General features: G+C 40.4%; 1 long non-coding RNA gene across 1 annotated transcript; it reads right to left on the minus strand.

Moving 5' to 3' along the window:
• Nucleotides 1–9,188: 9,188 nt before the first annotated feature.
• Nucleotides 9,189–12,251, minus strand: LOC105355770 (uncharacterized). Its single transcript, XR_013647955.1, has 4 exons — nt 11,578–12,251; nt 10,606–10,767; nt 9,467–9,637; nt 9,189–9,354 (listed from the first exon to the last, which is right to left on the minus strand). It is a non-coding gene; the product is annotated as an uncharacterized LOC105355770 (long non-coding RNA).
• Between the last annotated feature and the right edge of the window lie 7,345 nt (nt 12,252–19,596).

The raw sequence follows: 19,596 nt of genomic DNA on the forward strand, positions 1-19,596 counted from the left end.
GGAGCCGTCTTGCCATGAGAGGGCGTAATCGCCGCCATCCACTTCAATGTCCTGTTCCGGTTGGGGTCACGGATGCACACAGCCTGTTCCGGTTGGGGTCCCGGACGCATCCCAGCCCATTCCTGCTCCAGTAGTGGTCCCCAACGTACCCTGGTACCACCCACCTGCCCTCTTCATCGACGACTGGCCCGACCCGCCGGAGCTTGATGACTGGCCCTCCCTACCTGACAGGCATTTTAAAAACAAAAAGACGGAAATAGTAGCTATTGTCAGAGTACCATGATCTGCCCTGGTACTAAGCTCTTGCTGCGTTCAAATAGTGCTGTTAGTAAAAGATTACCTTCCTCCTCCAGCAGTTTACCGAGAGTGGATGGTCTGAATCCCGGTGGAATAGCTCCCATGGCTGAAAGCACATCAGTTGCATCAACCTGAAGCGTGAGAAATTTCAACTTTAATTTTTAACTTTATTTTTTTAAAGCCACGCCTGTTAGATCTAAAAGAGGAAAACTAAATTTTTGTAGAGTTTACCTCTTTCAGAGCCTTTCTGACCGTCGACCAGTTGGCAACACTGCCGTCAAAAGAACAGCAATTGAAGGACAAGCTCAGATATTAGTTTGCTTTTTGCCTGGTTAAATAACTGATGAAAACTATAAGAACGTTCTCTTCTTGATGGAGACTGATTTATATAACGAAAGTTTTCTGAGCTGTTCAGCGAAGTTCAACTGAACCTGTTTTTGTCCTGTTCACCATTGAAGCCTTTGTCAACTTCTGCTTCCACCTCCTTGTTTTCATCTTCTTCATTGATATTGTCTTCATCAACACCACAGCCAAACTAAAAGACAATGTTCACCTCCACAGTCTTTAATTTTTGTTTGCATTTCAGTTTATTGTTCTTCTCAGTGATGAGCAAATATTCTTTTTAAACATCTAAGACTGTATAGAAACTGAGTGAAGGTGTCTGAAATAGACAGTGTACCTTCAGAAATGTCTTTGGAACCACTCCTCTGTTTTTCAAGTCCTGAGCGAGCCACCAACCATCCACCATCTTTTGGATGATCCTTAACACCTCTCCTCTTTGAAAAAGAGACAGCAATAAGACTTAAGGTTTTTGTTGGCCAGGAGCTATGTAAAAAAAAAACACACTTTTATATGGAGGATATGATTTTACAACATTAAAAAGGCTTAAAATGTAAAAGTATGTTAACCTAGTGAGATGGATAATCTTTCATCTTGCGTAAACATAGTACAACTGTTTGCCATGATGTGGCTATGGCTCCATCTTCTGATTTTATCAAGTACTGCATATTCAAATTACACTAATGCTCCAATTTTGCCAAGAATCAACACATAAGCAGTTCATTTAAAAGGTGCCTGAAAAGTAAAATAAGTGTTTATATTGCATTTATACATTGCCACACAATTTTAAGCTGTTCTTTTGCTACACTACTTTTAAAAATGCAAAAAAGAAAACAACAAAGTCATAAAATATATCTTCAGTCTTTCTGAAAAGGGGGGATTTACCTGAACTGACAGATCTCCTTCCTCTTCTCCTTTAAAATCACTCAGGACAGTGTAGATCCAGAGGTCTGATTGTAATGGTGGCTTTACAGCTTTTTTTATCATCTGAGTCTTCATCACTGTTATCACCACTACTACTCTCCTCATCTTCATTAGCCTCCCTTTGACTCTCATCCTTTGAAACGTCACTGTAGAATAAGACAAGATAGGAAGTTTAGGTTTTCCTTCACACGCACACATGAGCACGCATGCACGCACGCACACACACACACAAATATCTCTGGTTCTCGGAGACTCTTGAAGTCTCAACAGCAGCCGGGATAATTGCAAATGGAACTTCTTGGAAAAAATGATGAGTCTGGAATTCCTTTATCTATATTCTGCTGGAGCTGACCCGGTGTCACGACTGGGTCCAGGTGGTGAAAGATCCAGAGAAAGATCATTCAGACGCTCCACGATTTTCTGCAGCCGTTTCTTTTCTTCCTGTTTCCTCTGATCATAGTTACCCACAGGAGCTGGCTCATCGGCCTGCAAAACAGTACATCAAATTATAAAGTGACATCACTGACTACTTAGACTGTTGTCTTACTTTGCAATGCTGCACCTATATGACTGTTGGAGGCATTTGAACCTTTGTGAGCTTTTGCAAAGTCTTTAGTGTCTTCTCTGCTGACATCTGCAGGTCTTGACATCTGTTGGGAAATATAAATGCAACACAAGTTTAATTTAAAACTTCTTGTTTGCGATAGTAAATTTAAACTGAGTTTAATACTATACAGAAACAGTATTAGCTTGACTTTATTTCTTTTAAAGGATTTTTGTTAATATCAATTAGCTCCAATAAAGAGAAACAAAGAACTGTAAAAATCCAACAATAAAATTGTATATAAAGCAGCATCAACATCCATCCAACTATAAAGATCACCAGTGAAAGAACAAAAATGTATAGAGAAAAGCTGGACAGACTTCCAGCCTTAAAAACAGCAGAGACTATGTGATCCGATGATATTTTGAGAAGCTCCTAGTTAATTTGCTATTTATTGTGAAAGCTTTCAAAGATGTGTTTCTTGAAAGCATAATGTTTGCATTTATAATGGATGTGGACTCTGTTGTGTACTTAGATAGATAGATAGACTTTAATATTTTTTTCCGGTTCCGGGTAAGACAGCGGACGCGTGGAGTGCCTCTCTGCAAATACAACTATCTTCAAATTACTTAAAAAGTTGATTTTCTCCAAAAAAGAGAGCTGACCATGCCCCTGAAGAAAACCCAGGAATACGAAGACCTCAAAAAGACTCTTGACATTATTCAAGAAACGCTGAAAAGTTTTATGGATCAAGTGTCGGCTAAGCTAGCGCCACTTTGGGAAATGATGGAAGAGTTCCGAAGATTTCGGGCTCAAAACGAGCAGCGAGAAAACCGGGTCGAGATTCTGGAGAAAAGACTGGACGATGTGGAACAGCAAGTAAGGATGAATAATGTCATTCTCACTGGAGTACCAATCAAGCTTCGAGCGAAGCTGAATGCAGCTGGAGCTAGCACTGCTAATGCTAGCGCTAGCGTAGCTAGCAGTGCTAATACGGAGATCGGTGCAGAGTCTTTGGTACGCCAAATGGAAATATATCTCACATCTAAAGGGATTTCCCTGGATCTCAATACCATCGAGACCTGCCACCTGCTCCCCAGGAGAAAGGAGACGGATAAACCAGCGATCCTCATCAGGTTTGTGAATCACAAACACAAGCTAGCTTTGATGAACCAAAGGAAACACCTGAAAGGTTCGGCTGTTTATCTGAACGACCATCTGACCAGAAGGAATGCTGAAATCTCAAAACATGCACGGCTTCTCAGGAAGCGTAAGCAGATTGAGAACACTTGGGTTAAAGGCTGCAGGATTTACGTCAAACCACTTGGTCCACCGGACCGGTCCAAGGTTCTGGTTGTGAAGACCATGAAGGACTTTGAGAAGTGTTTGATCACGGTCGTCTGAAACAACATGGAGTAATAAAACAAAGAGCCAATTCAAGAAATATGACACCTGGATTCCTCACTTTCTCTGTATGTCTGACGTAACCTGAATAACAGCAGAGTTCTGACCTGCAGACAACTTGACCTCAACTTTCAACTTCGTTGATATCAGCTGAAGAAGGATATGGACCTGAATCTAATGTCTGCAGACATAACATGGAAGAGAACTATTAACTGTTTTGAACCCAGAAGATCAGCTGTTATCAGTAAAAGAAGAAATACCAACCTTGGACAATCGACAGTTATGGACCCTTTTTATTTTTCCCCTACAGCATTACTTTATTATAAAAAATAAAATAAAAAATACAAAATAAAAATATTAAAAAAAGTAAAACAAATGATTAATCACTTATTGAAAATTGTTAAATTGATTGACTTGTAATGATATTACTTCACTTTCTCCAAAAATTTATAAATTGATTCAAAAATCATTCCTAATGTAGCATAATTTTGCACATCTTTTTAACTTTTGATACTTGATGAAATTTTGCTATGAAAATTCCTGAAACAGTGTTGTGTCTACTTTACTGATATAGTATTATGTTTTATTCATATGAATGGCTTTTATAAGTAACATAATCTGCATATATTTCAGATGACTGATCTGCATTTGCCATGTTGATTTCTAAAATAGTTATTTTTGACGTAATACTTAAGTAATTCATCTTTGTCATGTGCTTTATCGATATCTTATGATTTTTAATTCTGTCTGATAAAAACTGGGAACCGGATATTGATAAATCATGTAATAAAATGGTTATAGTATAACGGGGTGGGATTATATAAGTTTGCTTCCTTCCACTCCCTTTCAAGCAATATTTATTAATGTTTAATTATCCTAAGTATGATTAGTTACTGTATGAATGTATAACTGATGTTTATATTGCTGTTGTGTATTATTTCTACCTAATTGCTTGAAATAACCCATTTCAAATTCAAAAATTCAAATTCAAAATTAAAAAAATTCAAAATCCCGAAGGAAATTTTAAGTGGCCAGCTGCCCATACTTAAAAACACAATCATTCCTAAAACAGATAAAAACACAATAAATAGATAAAAATATAAAAGGATAAAAAGAATAAAAGCAAGTATAAACAATTCCTAAAAACATGTCAAGTTTTCCAGAAATTCAGCTTAATCAAAATCAGAAGCAAGAGTAAAAGCCCTCAACACAGTGTTGTGCAGTCTGATGGCTCGTGGGACAAAGGACTTTCTAAGTCTGTCCGTGGTGCAGCGTTGTGATAAAAATCTGCTGCTGAAGCTGCTCTTCCTTTCACTGAAGGCGTCATGCAGAGGGTGTGTAACATTGTCCATAATTGCCTGAAGTCTGGACAATGTTCGTTGTTCAGCCACCCCCTCCACTGTGGCTAACTTCAGTCCCACATCAGAGCTAGCCCTCCTGATGATCTTGTTTAGTCGGGTCACGTTTCTCTTGCTTGCCGCACCAGCACACCACAGCGTACAGCAGAGCACTTTCAATCACCGTCTGATAAAACATACTGAGAAGCTTGGTGGAGACGTTAAAAGAAGCCAGCCTTCGCAGGAAGTACATCCTGGATTGACATTTTTTGCTGAGCAGGGTGGTGTTCTCGTTCCAGTCCAGTTTCTTGTCCATCACCACTCCCAGGTATTTATAGGACGTGACTGTCTCCACCAGGTCACCGTCTATACATATTGGCTGGGAGAGAGGGGGTTGTCTTCTGAAGTCCAGAATGAGTTCTTTGGTTGATGTTCAGCTGGAGCTGGTTCTTCTTGGACCAAAGAACAAAATCCTGCACCAGATGTCTGTACTCCACCTCCTTGTCCTCCCTAATGCAGGCCACAATAACGGTATCATCCGAGAATTTTTGGATGTGGCAAGATGTGTGCTTAAAGTAAAGTCCCACACCTAGGTGTGCAAAATTTGTTCTCCACATTTGACCCATCCCCTGGAGGAGAGGTGAGCTGTAGACACAGCTGCACTTAGGAACCATTTGGGGGTTCAACCCCCCAATCCAACCCCTTAATGCTGAGTGTAAGAGAGGCATTGGGTCCCCATTTTTTAAAGTCTTTGGTATGACTTGGCCGGGGTTTGAACCCAGGACCTTCTAGTTACAGGGCGGACACTCTAACCACAGGCCACTGAGGTGGATTTTTTTTAAAATAACAATGACATAAAAAAAGTAACATTTATAGTTGGAATTACAGTTTTTAGCTTTATAGCTATTTGCTCTTGTTTGGCTAATGAACAGACACTGCTTTTTGGAAGCAACGAAACTAGTATAGAAACGATTCATACCTTCGAAAAGCCTCTTCATTAGATCCAAACTTACTTTGCACATCCTTTACCATATGATCGACCTGTTTTAGGGAAAACACTACAGGAGCCGGTTTAGCTCGTGCTGGTTTGCGGCGCCTTCCGTCCGTGAAACTGGGGTTCGACTCCGGGCTGCTCCCTGTTCCCCTCTCTTCCTCTGCCGGTTCCAAGCCCAGTTTGAGAAGGTTGCGTCAGGAAGGGCATCCGGCGTAAAACATTGCCAAATCTACCATGCGACTCGTTCGCTGTGGCGACCCCTGATGAGAGAAGCCGAAAGTGGAAGAAGACTACAGAAATTGTGAGTATGTTTAATTGTATGGTATATGATTTTAAATAATAATAACTCAGTTGCTTAATCCAATGATCTGATCAGTGAATGCCTTCTAGCTTATCAATGATAAAATATTTCTTTGTGCTATTTTTCACATCTGCCTGCATCTCCATAGCTAAAATCGGACTTGTTAAAAAGGACAAGTTTACAGGGGTTTACTTTACATTTGTGTACCTAAATGCAACATGTAGACTTCAAATAAAGACTTGTTCCTTAACCTGCAAAACACTGCTTTTCACGGTTAGTTTATTGTCCACGAGAGGGTGCTATTATAAAACACACCTGCTATTTTAGTTCATTCACTTCTCTCTGGACAAGTTGTAACGGTCCTCTTCTTTTAACCCTCGTGCTATCCTAGGCACTATAACATTGGGAGTTGGGTCATCTAGACCCACTAGACAGGGCTCTGAACCTTTTTTCTTCTATGATTTGTGATCTGCACTGGTGTCCATGGATTACATGAAATCTTTCCACCTTTATCCACCTTTTTCATGGTAGGAAGAACACGCCAATGTAATGGTGGGGTCATCTAAGATAGCACAAGGGTTAAGCGGCATCTAGGCTCTATTTTGACACCATAATCACAAGTTGCTAGGCAACATACTGTGGCGACCTGGGGGTTAGCCCCGCCTCCAGCTCCTAAGACTCATGGGAAGTGGGTAATCTTGGAGGTGAAGCTGTGAGCAGAAGTTACGTCCAATGAGTTCTATCGCTAGAGTAGACATCACGTGGTTCCTCATGGGAGGGGAGCACCGCCATCTTGGTGAGGTCAAGTCACTGCTGCAGTGCATGTATGTGAACACATATTTTGCAAAATGCCAGTTCATGGTGCGGGTTTCAACTGCCAATATCAGAGAAACTAGTCCACAAAGGAGAAAGGAATAACATTTCACAGGTAGGTACTATATTTCTTTTCTTTTAAAGCTGCAGGGGCTTCATTAATAGTACACATGTTTTGTTTTAATAGTACACATGTTGACATGCATGATGCTGCAGGGCTATTATCAACATGCTGCATAATGTACGTATAATTTACTGTCGACATAAATGTACATTTTATTTTATTAAACCTATATACAGTATACTAGGACTAGGCTATTATAAAAATAAAGATTTATACATTTGTGACTCAGTGACTAAACTTTTCTTGCAGGTTTCCAATGCATTCAGACTTAAGGAAAAAGTGGGCTTTAGCTATCAAAAGAGCAAACCCAGATGGATCACTGTGGTACCAACTAGCAATACAGTCTGGCTATGTTCAAAACATTTTGTGGAAACACATTTTGATAAGACTGGCCAGACTGTTCGCTTGAAACTCGGCACCATACAATCTGTGTTTTTTAACGTAAATATTTTGTTAACTTTTGGACTTTTTTTTTTCGACTTATTATTATTATTAATATTATATTATTAATATTTATATATATATATATATATATATATATATATATATATAGTTAATTGCCACCAAAGGCAATAGAAAGCATTCTCATATGGGCGCCGACGACCTCACCGAGATCGCGTCGCGCTCCGTCACGTCCATGCTGTTTGTGGGTGTGGTTAAGGAGGTGGGTGTGGTTAAGGAGGTGGGTGTTGATGCCGGAAAAGAGATTACGCTTCCTCTCTTACTTCTGTTTTGCTTACCTCTTCCTCTCAGAGACTGAACTGAGTCGTGCTGTGCTACAGTGTTACAATACTCTTGTGTTACAATACTTTTGTCTAACTCATAAAAATATATTCCCTATTATTCATTTTTATTTATTAAAATAGTTAGATTTTTAGGAATTAAACATTGTTTAAATACAGAAGATAGGCAATGTTAAACGAGAAACAAATGGAAAACGATATAAAACGCTACTCTCCCGTCTTTAGGAACAAATAAATAATGTGCAGTTACCGCCCCCCAGTGGTCTGGAGTATGACATGGCCAAAAACATGTATGCAGCTGCGAGAAAAGCTGAAGTTACACTGATTTAAAATGAACCCTTTTAAAAATTTTCTTTATTGGAAAAACTTAATTTCATATAGCCTTTTTTTAAACAAACGCTATTTTGAAAAATCTTTTGGTTTTCACCTCATCCATATTAGTCTAACTAAACTTTTTTTATAATTAAAAGTAGTATAATTCAAAATATTCAGTTTTTTTGCATTATTTTATCTTACATTTTGTCAAAAAGATGGGGGGGGGGGGGGGTATTAAGCCTTTTGTAATGCACCGTCCTCACCTTAATTGTGTGCGCGTTGTAGCACACTCTGTTAGCCTGTTGCTCCTCGGCATGTTTCACTCACAAGACAGAGATTTTTTTCTCTTTAATCTTGCGGCTCACTTCTGACACCATGTGTTGTCTTGGTTATCTTCAAGTAAGCCAAGTAAGTCGGTGTAGCTGGGTTTCTAAGACCTTTTATTTAACAGTCTCTTTCAACTACACAGTGCAAGGCAATCTATCAACAGCGTCCTAGTGCCCTAGCACTGAACAGCATGTTCACCCCCCCTTTAAATTTGTGTACAGCCTAAAACCGCTACTGCTTGACCTAACGCACACAGCATTAGGATGGCTCAAATTGAGTTGTTTATGGTCATTTTGCTACGCTGCAGACAAAACACTGAGTTCTGACATAAATACTTAAGTCTTCTGGTATCCACGTTGTGATATAGGTGTTTGGCAGCAGCTCTGTTACACCGTTAAAAAGAAGAAACTGACTAAGGTTAGCTGTATGGGCAAATGCCTGGGGCACAAATTTAAAGGGGTGGCTAAGAAACAAAAGAAAAAGTAGCTCTGCCTTTGCTGATTCTATTTATTTTTGTTTTTGCATTGAATATATAGTCACTGATCCTTCCAACCCCTATTGTCTGATTAATATTCAGATATATGACATTTCTACATTTATGACATTGTAAATGTTCTCCTCTAGCCTCCAGACACAAACAAGATACAAGTCAACACAAAATAAGTTTTGTTTTTTTGAATAAATTTATAATTTGGTGAAAATGCATTTTTATCCGTAGAAAAAAAATAAAAAGAAAGTGACCTTTATTGTCTCAATTACAGTTAATGCCATTTTAATAAACAGTGTGCATCTGGTTTTGAGACGAGTTGTTTTCTTTTTAGGATCTCTTCCATCGAATGGCAGAAAAAATCCAATGGACGAAGTAAAGAAGAGTGGCCACAAAGGACGCAACCTGAAAAAGAACAAAGCATGTACTTATGGATAATTTTAAGCCAGACCTTATATGTATGTTCATGTATTAACATGAGGGAAGTTTGTGTGTTAGTGGGGGGGGTAAGATGTACCGTTGCAGCAATCCCCATGTTTTTGTGAAGGTCCGATCCTTGTGCAACATCCACTTGAACAATAGGGAATTTAAAAGAAAGGGAAAGATTGCTTTCCATTTTGAACAGTTGGACCAGAATAATTGATGCACTCAGGTAAAAAACTGCTGACAGAAAATGGTAGACCACGTCCTAGGACAGAAAAAAAGAGAGTGGAGTTAATGTTTTAGGTGATTTCTGCAAGAGTTTCAACAAAAGGAAATGGCACAAACTAAACAATGACTCCAGAAATCAATCTATCTATTTTCAGAATCTGTGGAATCCATATTGGGGTCAGTTGGTTGCTGGAGCCAACCCAGCTGTTGGGCAATTGAGTTTAGTTCAGTTTCTATTTATGTAACTTTTGCAACATTACTGAGCTGCTGACAGAAGCTGTGTAGGTGTGATAAATAAAAGCAATTCTTCCCCAAAATAAAGGTTTCAATAAAAACACGTAAATCCAAAGGCTACACACTACACACCTTTCATGCTTTCCACTTCTGAAGCATCCTCTTTGTATTTTGCTAAGTGCTGTGACTGGTTTGTTCCCAAAAAAACACAATACTTCTGTCTCTGATCTGCCTGCAAGGGTCACAACTGTCAAACACCTTGTGTTTGGAAACGCGCTGAACACGGATTCTTTATCACACTTTTAGCGTATTGCGTTCACACTGGACAGCCAGTTAGGGGTTTCTTCTTCTCTTTTTTTGCACTTCAATGAATTAAAGGGAACGTCATCCATTCATCACTATCTAATCCTAGTCCCTGATTGATCAAAGTTCAACCTGGCTAAACTTGCCAGGCGGAGTTAGTGGTCACGTGTTTTGTACATGGAGCACAAAAACGATCTTTTTTTCTCTCAACGATCGTAAAAACGTAAGAGTTTTGAACACAAAGGCCTGAAACATGCGATTATACATGTTAGGCTTTTCATTGCAAATAGTCTCCTGAACGCACGTTACCAAGGGTGGAGTGAATACCAGGGGCAGAACAAGTTCACTAAAAAGTGACACATCTGAGAGATTTTGCAGAATCAGATGATGCTTTGATCATGATATATTTCTTTGCCTAACTGTCTAGACATTCATCTATTTGACCACCCAAAAAAATGATGAACTTACCACGATTGGCCAAAATCTTTTCTGATGGCGTCCAAAGAAAAAGATGAAGAAGAAAAGTGCCGTTCCAACAAAGCAGAAGACAGATACAAACATCACCCATCCCAATTGTTCCAATGGAATTGTAGCCAATATCAGCAAGATCCACACCAAGCCCCCAAGCACCTGAAATTTCAAACAGGTATTTTATAAGTCGGCATGAAAACAGTTACTGTTCAGCTGTTTTAAAAGTATTTAATAGGTAAGTGCAATTTGATGTGATTATTATTTTCAGAATTAATCTTTAGTAAACCTTTGTTGACCTCTTCTTTGTTTCTGTGCCGACATGGGTTTATGTTTACAAACTGAGCAGTGATTTTCTTTTACTTTTACTCTAAAAATGCTTTTGAAATTCTCAGTCGCCCCCGGAAACCACTTGGTGGTTTAACCCCCCCCCAAGTCTTAAGCAGGATGGCATTTAGAGTCCTTGGAATGTCTCAGCTGTGGATTTAAACTCACAACCTTCCAGTCTTACGACAGACATACACATAAATATGCACTTATATGAATAAAACACATTAGTTATTTATTTTGTGGATACTTAAAGTTGTTGATAATAAAACGGAATAAAGCAAAGAAACAATCTACAGAGCTGTTTGAGAGCTGAAATCCAAAAGAGCAATCCAAAAGAGCTGGCTCTTAAAGAAGAGTCGGAATTCCCATCACTAGATTTGTTTTTGTTCTAAAATAGATTTTGGTCTCTTGCCTTTCTGTTGTTTTGAAAACATGTGTTTTCAAAAAAGAAGTCAGTCTCTTTTCACAGTGCCATTTTTAATAAAAAAGTGGAAAAAAAATCAATGATACTACTTTAAGGAAAAAAAGGATGCAGGAAAAATAACAAAAGAATAAACTCTTTTGGATATGATTGATTGCAATATTGCATGAAATGAGAAATGGCAAAAAAGGTTTGTTAAAAAAAAATAAAGGAAAACTCACAAACTCAGGGAAGAAGAGGACGTCAGGAAAGGTGGTGAAGACCTTTTTTCCCTTTGGTAGAGCCTTACTCAGAGTAATGGAAACCATTGTCCAAATGTTAGTGTGTTGTCACTTTAGCCTGAATGAAGGACAAAACCAGATCAAACGTGTTTTTAAAGGCAGTCTGTGTCTCCTCCTTCAGCACCTCCCTTTGCATCCTGCACTCCACCTACAAATTCCCAAGCAGCCAGGTGCTTTTTGTTTTGTCTTTGGATTGGTGGGTGTGATGTCTGCATGATGTTCTGCGGTCTATTTCATGACTTTTCCTAATTTGAAGGGGGTGGGGAAAACAACTATGCCCGCAAGAACTTTGGTACTTCTCCTGGTGTAGGGATGTGGGAAACAACTTGACTTGTGAACTCCTGCCAAAATAAGGAAGCCAATGTAGGCCTGTGAGTTGATCACATCCAAGTCTTTCCAACTACACATGCCTACCCTCTAAAATGATCATCTCAATGGCAGCCGTGGTGCAGTGATATGGCGGTCGACCTCGGATCGGAAGATTGTGGCCCGTATGGTGAAGTAAAGTGTCCTTGGGCAGGACACTGAACCCCACCTTGCATGTGGTTGAAGGTTGGCACCAGTGTTCGGCAGTGGAACCGGTGAGTATGTGAATGTGTGTGTCAGTGGGTGAACGGTAATGTAACTGTAAAGCGCTTTGGTACTTCAAGGAAGGTAGAAAGTGCTATATAAGTACATGCCATTCTTTTTTTACCATTCAAGTAAAATATTTTTAATTGATGCTTATATGGATAGCTTGAAAAATAACTTTGTCTTCAACATGGCTGACTGTGTGTCTGGTAGGACACACTCTTAGCAGAAGGTCTACCTTGTTTTACCTACCTGACGTTTATCACTTTAAATTAGTAAAGCGCACAACAACAAACAAACAAAAGTTATATAAAATTGAAGAGAGGCGACGCTGAACGAAGCTGAACCAAAATACATCAGTTCTAAAAAACAAAAATTGTTGATAGGTTTTAGTCATTAGTAAAAAAGTTTAGCACATATAACAGGGGGAATATTTTGCCCACTCTTGTTTACAGATCCTCTCTAAATCGTTAGGACTGGTGGGCTGTCACTTGGCAACTTGGACCTTCAGCTCTCTCTATAGATTTTCAGTTGAATTAAGGTCAGGAGACTGGGTGGGCCACTCCATGACCTCAACCCTCGTTTTATCCTCAAATATTACTAAAACATTTCACCCTTGGGATCAATTTGACCCCAGGGATATTTGCCTCCAGAAAATGATTTACAAAACTGAAGTCAACATCTTAAGAACAGGATATACAGTATTCACTATGCATTAGTGATAACGTTATCAACATGAGGGCTTTTAGTATTTGGTCTGATTTGATTTGATTTGAATTAAATTTGTAAAGGTTCCCTTTATTATTATAATAATTGCCATTTTCTTGTGTTTGTTATTTATTAAACCAAAAATAAGAACAATAAGAAAGATATCCCCAAATAACAAAAATTGAACATGTCAATACCAGGTATTTCTAGCATTGGCCGCAATGACAGCTTGACAGCGGCGTCTTATTCTTCTCACTAACCTCATAATTTTGTTCTGAGCCACTGGGTTTCACATGTGCTATACTCCCACTTCCTGAAGTCCAGCTCTGACAATTTTGACTCGATGTGGTGAAGCATCAGGATGCCTCTGAGCGGTAGCCATTTTTCCTGGGTACATTTTCACAAGCCAACTATTTTTTCCTTGGAAAGTCATGTAAGTTTGAGAAACAGCCAAGTCTTGTCAGGACAAGTGGTTGCCCAGCTTTTGCATGACAGTAATCCACATAATACAGAGAAGAAAAAAAAACTTAAGAGCTTTTATAAGCTGCAAGAACACATTCTACAAAAATTTCATAAGCTCAAAAACTGATGTTATTGATAAATTTGTTTTTACTACATCCCAGAAATTAAAACATTTGTATAGATTTATGGTATTTAATTAAAATTATTTGAATGAAGTGAAAAAGTTAGATACTTGTTCATTATCTGGAGCTGTGCTCATCTCTTACTAAGATGCACGATGATCAAATTTAACTTGCTTTTTTTTTAACAGCGTTAAAAAGAGTTTAAATTGTAGTCCTTGACCATGAACACATTTTTCATTAAAACAAACAATTCTTCTAGTTCTAAGTTGTCTTTTTAATGCAAAACTCGATCTCTTTCTTAAAAAAAAATTCTTGATAAATGTTTTACCATGTAGTGAGGTTTAAAGTTTAATTTTCTGTTATCATATTACCACTTTCCCATGAACTAAGTGATGTTTGAAGACACACCTTGCTAGAGTTCCTTGGAATTGGAGTTTGGACAAAGTCAGGTATGCCCACATAAAAGGCTGCTTTCGTTGGAACTGTGTCCCCACAGTAAAAAGTGGTACTGATGTTTGTCTTCTTAAGTTAGTATAGCACACAACAACAAATGAACAAAATACTATAAAATTGAAGATAGGCGACAGATGAAATCAAGGAAGCTGATCCAAAATACATCACTTCTGCAGCAAAATGTTGATCAGTTTTAGTCATTAGTAAAAGTAAGTGTGCATGCTTCGATGTCCTCTGTGATCTCTTCAAAAATAATCCCATTTTAAAAGCACTTAAGTTAGGGATTCTGTGAAGTTTCTGCTTCATCTGGTCCCAAACGTGCTCTATGGGGTCCAGATCAGTGGAGATAGCTGGCCATACCATATGAGCCACTCTCACTTCCTGAAGTCCAGCTCTGACAATTCTGACACAAAGTGGTGAAGCATCAGGATGCCTCTGAACGGTAACCATTTTTCCCGGGGTACTTTTTCACAAGGCAAATATTTTTCCTTGGAAAGTCAATAAGATAAGTTTGAGATACAGCCAAGTCTTGTCAGGACAAGTAATCTCTCTTGTGTTTTACTTTCAATTTAATAATATGTTACAGAACAGGACAAGCTGGATCTTCTGTGCTAGTGTTTCACAAATGAATCATAACAAATTTCTCGCATTGTTTTTTTTCTGTTTTCTGAGCTTAATGATGGCTCCTTTCACCTGCATGGAGAGCTCCTGCAAGCATGAGTTCTCTAATCAACTCCAGGCCTTTTATCTGCTTCACTCATAATGACATAACAAGCGAATTGCCCACACCTGCCCATGCAATAGCATGGAAGTCAATTGTCCAATTACTTACGAGCCCATTATAGTGTACGTAAGTTATTACTTTTTGTATTTATTTATTTTTTGGACATTTTGTATTTGTATTTTTGCACATTTTGAACACCCTTCATTCTTTTGCACATTGCTGTTGTTCTTCTTTTTTCTTTCTCTTTTTTGCACTGAACTGCTGTAGCAATTGAATTTCCCCAACGTGGGATCAATAAAGATCTCTCATCTCATCTCATCTCATCATCTCATGAAATGAAGGAATTGTGTTTGAAATATTGCTTTAATTTTTAACATTTTTATGCAAGCTTTTTGTTCAACCCGTGGAATGAAAGCTGAAAGTCTGTACTTCAATGGCATCTGAGTTGTCTTATTTAAAATTCACTGTGGTAATGTACAGAAACAGAATTAGAAAGAATGTGTGTGTAAATATATATATATGTATATTTATATGTATATGTATATATATATATATATATCACATCTTCCCTCTGTAAGTTGAGCTATGTTACCATCTGAATTTGTCAGTGTACAAGAAAACCAAAATCTTCTTCAAAAAGGAATTCTCAAAGGATTCAAATAACACAACTTAGATCAAACACAGCAAAATTTGCTGATGATTCATTTGTGAAACACTAGCACAGAAGATCCAGCTTGTCCTGTCCTGTAACATATTATTAAATTGAAAGTAAAACACAAGAGAGATTACTTGTCCTGACAAGACTTGGCTGCATCTCAAACTTACATTCTTGACTTTCCAAGGAAAAATAGTTGCCTTGTGAAAATGTACCCCGGGAAAAATGGTTACCATTCAGAGGCATCCTGATGCTTCACCACTTTGTGTCAGAATTGTCAGAGCTGGACTTCAGGAAGTGAGAGTGGCTCATATGGTATGGCCAGCTATCTCCACTGATCTGGACCCCAAAGAGCACGTTTGGGACCAGATGAAGCAGAAACTTCACCGAATCCCTAACTAAAGTGCTTTTAAAAAGGGGGATTATTTTTGAAGAGATCACAGAGGACATCGAAGCATGCACACTTACTTTTACTAATGACTAAAACTGATCAACAATTTTTGCTGCAGAAGTGATGTATTTTGGATCAGCTTCCTTGATTTCATCTGTCGCCTCTCTTCAATTTTATAGTATTTTGTTCATTTGTTGTTGTGTGCTTTACTAACTTAAGAAGACAAACATCAGTACCACTTTTTACTGTGGGGACACAGTTCCAACGAAAGCAGCCTTTTATGTGGGCATACCTGCCTTTGTCCAAACTCCAATTCCAAGGAACTCTAGCAAGGTGTGTCTTCAAACATCACTTAGTTCATCGGAAGGTGGTAATATGATAAGAGAAAGTGAAACTTTAAACTTCAATGGATGGTAAAAAATTTATCAAGAACTCTTTTTAAGAAAGAGATCGAGTTTTGCATTAAAAAGACAACTGAGAACTAGAAGAATTGTTTGCTTTAATGAAAAATGTGTTCATGGTCAAGGACTACAGTTTAAACTCTTTTTAACGCTGTTATAAAAAAAAAGCAAGTTAAATTTGATCATGGTGCATCTTAGTAAGAAATGAGCACATCTTCGGATAATGAACAAGTATCTAACTTTTTCACTTCATTTAAATAATTTTAATTAAATACCATAAATCTATACAAATGTTTTAATTTCTGGGATGTAGTAAAAACAAATTTAACATCAGTTTTTTGAGCTTATGACATTTCTGCAGAATGTGTTCTTGCAGCCTATAAAAGCTCTTAAGTTCTCCTTTTTTCTCTGTACTATGTGGATTACTGTCATGCAAAAGCTGGGCAACCACTTTAAATCCCGACACACTCCCAGTGATATGGCTTTTCAGTTTTAAAACTTAAAATCTATTTGCCAGCCTTAATTTTAAAACACAAGTCACTTATTTTGTGGTTTTATTAATATTAATAATAATAATAATAATAATAATAATAATAACAATAATAATAATAATAATAATAATAATAATAATAATAATAATAATAATAATAATAATAATAACTGATTTAATAATAATCACAATTGACTTCCATGCTATTGCATGGGCAGGTGTGGGCAATTCCCTTGTTATATCATTATGAGTGAAGCAGTTAAAAAGCCTGGAGTTCATTAGAGGACTCATGCTTGCATTTTGAAGATTTTGCTGTGAACAGACAACATGCGGTCAAAGGAGCTCTCCATGCAGGTGAAAGGAGCCATCGTTAAGCTGAGAAAACAGAAAAAAAAGCATGCGGGAAATTGCTACAGTATTAGGAGTGGCAAAATCAACATTGTGATACATCCTGAGAAAGAAAGAAAGCACTGGTGAGCTCAGCGACGCAAAAAGACCTGGGGGGTATTCCAGGAAGCATGTTTAAACTACCCTGACTTTAAGCCTGAACTCTGGCTGAAATCCTCCTGAACTTGCTTATGTCGGTTCCAAAAGACCGGATATGAGTATGAGCGTAATCACGCTCGACTTGGTAACCCTGGGTTAATGCACATGCACATCAGGTACATAAAGACATTCTCAATGGATCGGCGATTTCCCGAGTCACCATGGAAACGCGTGGTGAAAAAAAAAGAAAGCGCTTCAGTGAGACGGAGTCTGAGATTTCAATGACGGCGTATGAAGATTATACGCCCATCAAAAAAGTAAAACGGCTGCATCATCAAAAGAAAGAGTTTCTGCTTGTAGTAGAAGAACAGGCAAAGTAAACGCCCGAGTTTCTTATTTTTTTTTTTTTTTTAACTTGTCCTTTCCAACAGCTAGGCAGGCAGATGAGAGCTGAGGGACTCTTGTGTTGGACATATTTTACTTTAACAAGAGGGGTTATTAATCTTCAGACAAACCAAAGGTATGACTGAACAAACCCCTTTTGTAATTGAGGCCAAACTTTTATTCATTTCAACCATGATTGAAAATCTTTGGTGTTGGACCGGACGGAAAAGGAAAGAAGGGAAGAAGAGAGAGGGACGTTAGAGAGAAGGGGGGGTTAGGAGGGTGATAATAGGAGGGGAAGGGGGATAAGACCATGAAGCAGCATACAGCAGACAGGTTTACTGGTTGTTTATCATTACGGTACAGTTCAAATGTAGTACAAAAAGGGCGGGGCCTGTTCACACACACTCAAATATTATCAACACACCTGCTAGCTGCAAAAAAATGTTCACATGTCAACATGTACACAAAACAGATAGTGTTCACGAACGCATACCTATGCCTTTAAACCAACTAGTGTGAAATCTTTCATTCATTCAATCATGCAAACTATAAGTGCAAAGTGATCTAACACCTGTGCTCAGGTGAGTGTTTATGTTCTTCTAAAATGGATGGTGGAATGTGAAAAGAAGGAGGAGGAGCGCCCAGCCACCCCCACACCCAGACCCCCGCCACAGCAGCAGCGGCAGCCGGAATTCCCCCAACCCCACACGGGAACAGGCAGGGAACGACCGCCCCCCGGGCGACCAAGACCGCCACCCAGGCCAGGGCCAGCAGGACCGCCGCGAGGCCCCCAGAGCCAGACAGCAGGGAGGCGCGGAGGGAAAGAGAGCGCCGCCCCAGCCCAGCCAGGAAAGCAGCCCCCGCGCCGGAAGAGCCCAACGCAGGGCCCCACCGGAGAAGGACGCCCACAGCCCCAGACGAGCACCCCACCACCACCAAGGAGTTCCGGGCATCCCCCCGCCCCAACCCCAGGTACGAGCCAGGACCCCCCAAGGGAGACCCGCTCCGCACTCCAGGCAGCCACCCACCCGGCCCACGGTTGGTCCAGGGAGGAGCAAGGCAGGGGCCCGCCGCCCCCGCCCAGGAGGGGGGAACCCCGGGGAAAAAAGGGTGGCCCACAAGGGGTGTTATAAATATGGCCCGACCAGGCTCGGCCATGTTGGAAGTTTGGCGGGGCCCAGCGCTCAGGGGCAAGGACGAGGACCCACCCCCCAGGGACACGAACACCCCCGGCTCAGGTGTAATATGAACCCCCCCACCGTGCGGAGAGAGCACCGCCGGGCCCATGGAGCCGGCACCCAAGGGACACGGCAACCATCGCCAAGGGGCCCGCACCCCCCACCAGAGAAGGGGTAGGGGACAGATGGACCCAGGTCCCACCTTCCTTGCAAAATGTGTGTGCGTGTATGTGTGAATGAGAGGGTGTGTGTGTGCATGTGTGTGTGTTTATGTTGGAATGTATATATTGAAGGGGGAGGGGTGTGTGTACTAAGGAGAGTGCAGTTAAAATTGGCGAGTAGGGCACTAGGGGGACATCTCCTGATTACTCACAGTGATGTCCCCTCACCCTCCACACCAAGGGGCCTTAAATGTCTAAGGTGCGGTTAAAATTGGCGGGTAGGGTGCCAGGAGGACATCTGCTGCTTGCTTGCAGTGATGTCCAAGCACCCCCCCTACCAAGGACCCTTCATGTCTAAGGTGCAAATAAAACCGAAAGAGGGGGGGCCCACTCCATACGGCAACCATAGGAGGGGGGCCACTGCCAAGTAGCCACCCAGCCCAGGGGCCCCACCCCCGGAGGCGCCGACACCCCAGGCCCGGCACCACCCACCCCACACAGAGAGAGAGGAGCCAGAGAGCGCCGCCCCCCCCCCGGAGCAAGCCCAGGCCCCCACCCCCAGACGCCGGCCCTAGAGGAGCTCTGGTCAGGCCTTGATGGGACCGAGGAGGCCAACCGGCCGAGGCAACCACTGATTGCCTCAGCAGAGACCCCGACCCGTTAGCCCCCCCGACCCGTACCAATAATGCCCCCCCTCCCCCCTAGAACGCCCCCCCACAGGACAGGGCCGACAAACCCCCCACCCCACCCCACCCCAGACCCCGCAGCCGA

This window comes from Oryzias latipes, chromosome 15 (genome assembly GCF_053564925.1).
Source record: "Oryzias latipes strain Hd-rR chromosome 15, Olatipes_Hd-rR_3.1".
Taxonomy (NCBI): Eukaryota; Metazoa; Chordata; class Actinopteri; order Beloniformes; family Adrianichthyidae; genus Oryzias; species Oryzias latipes.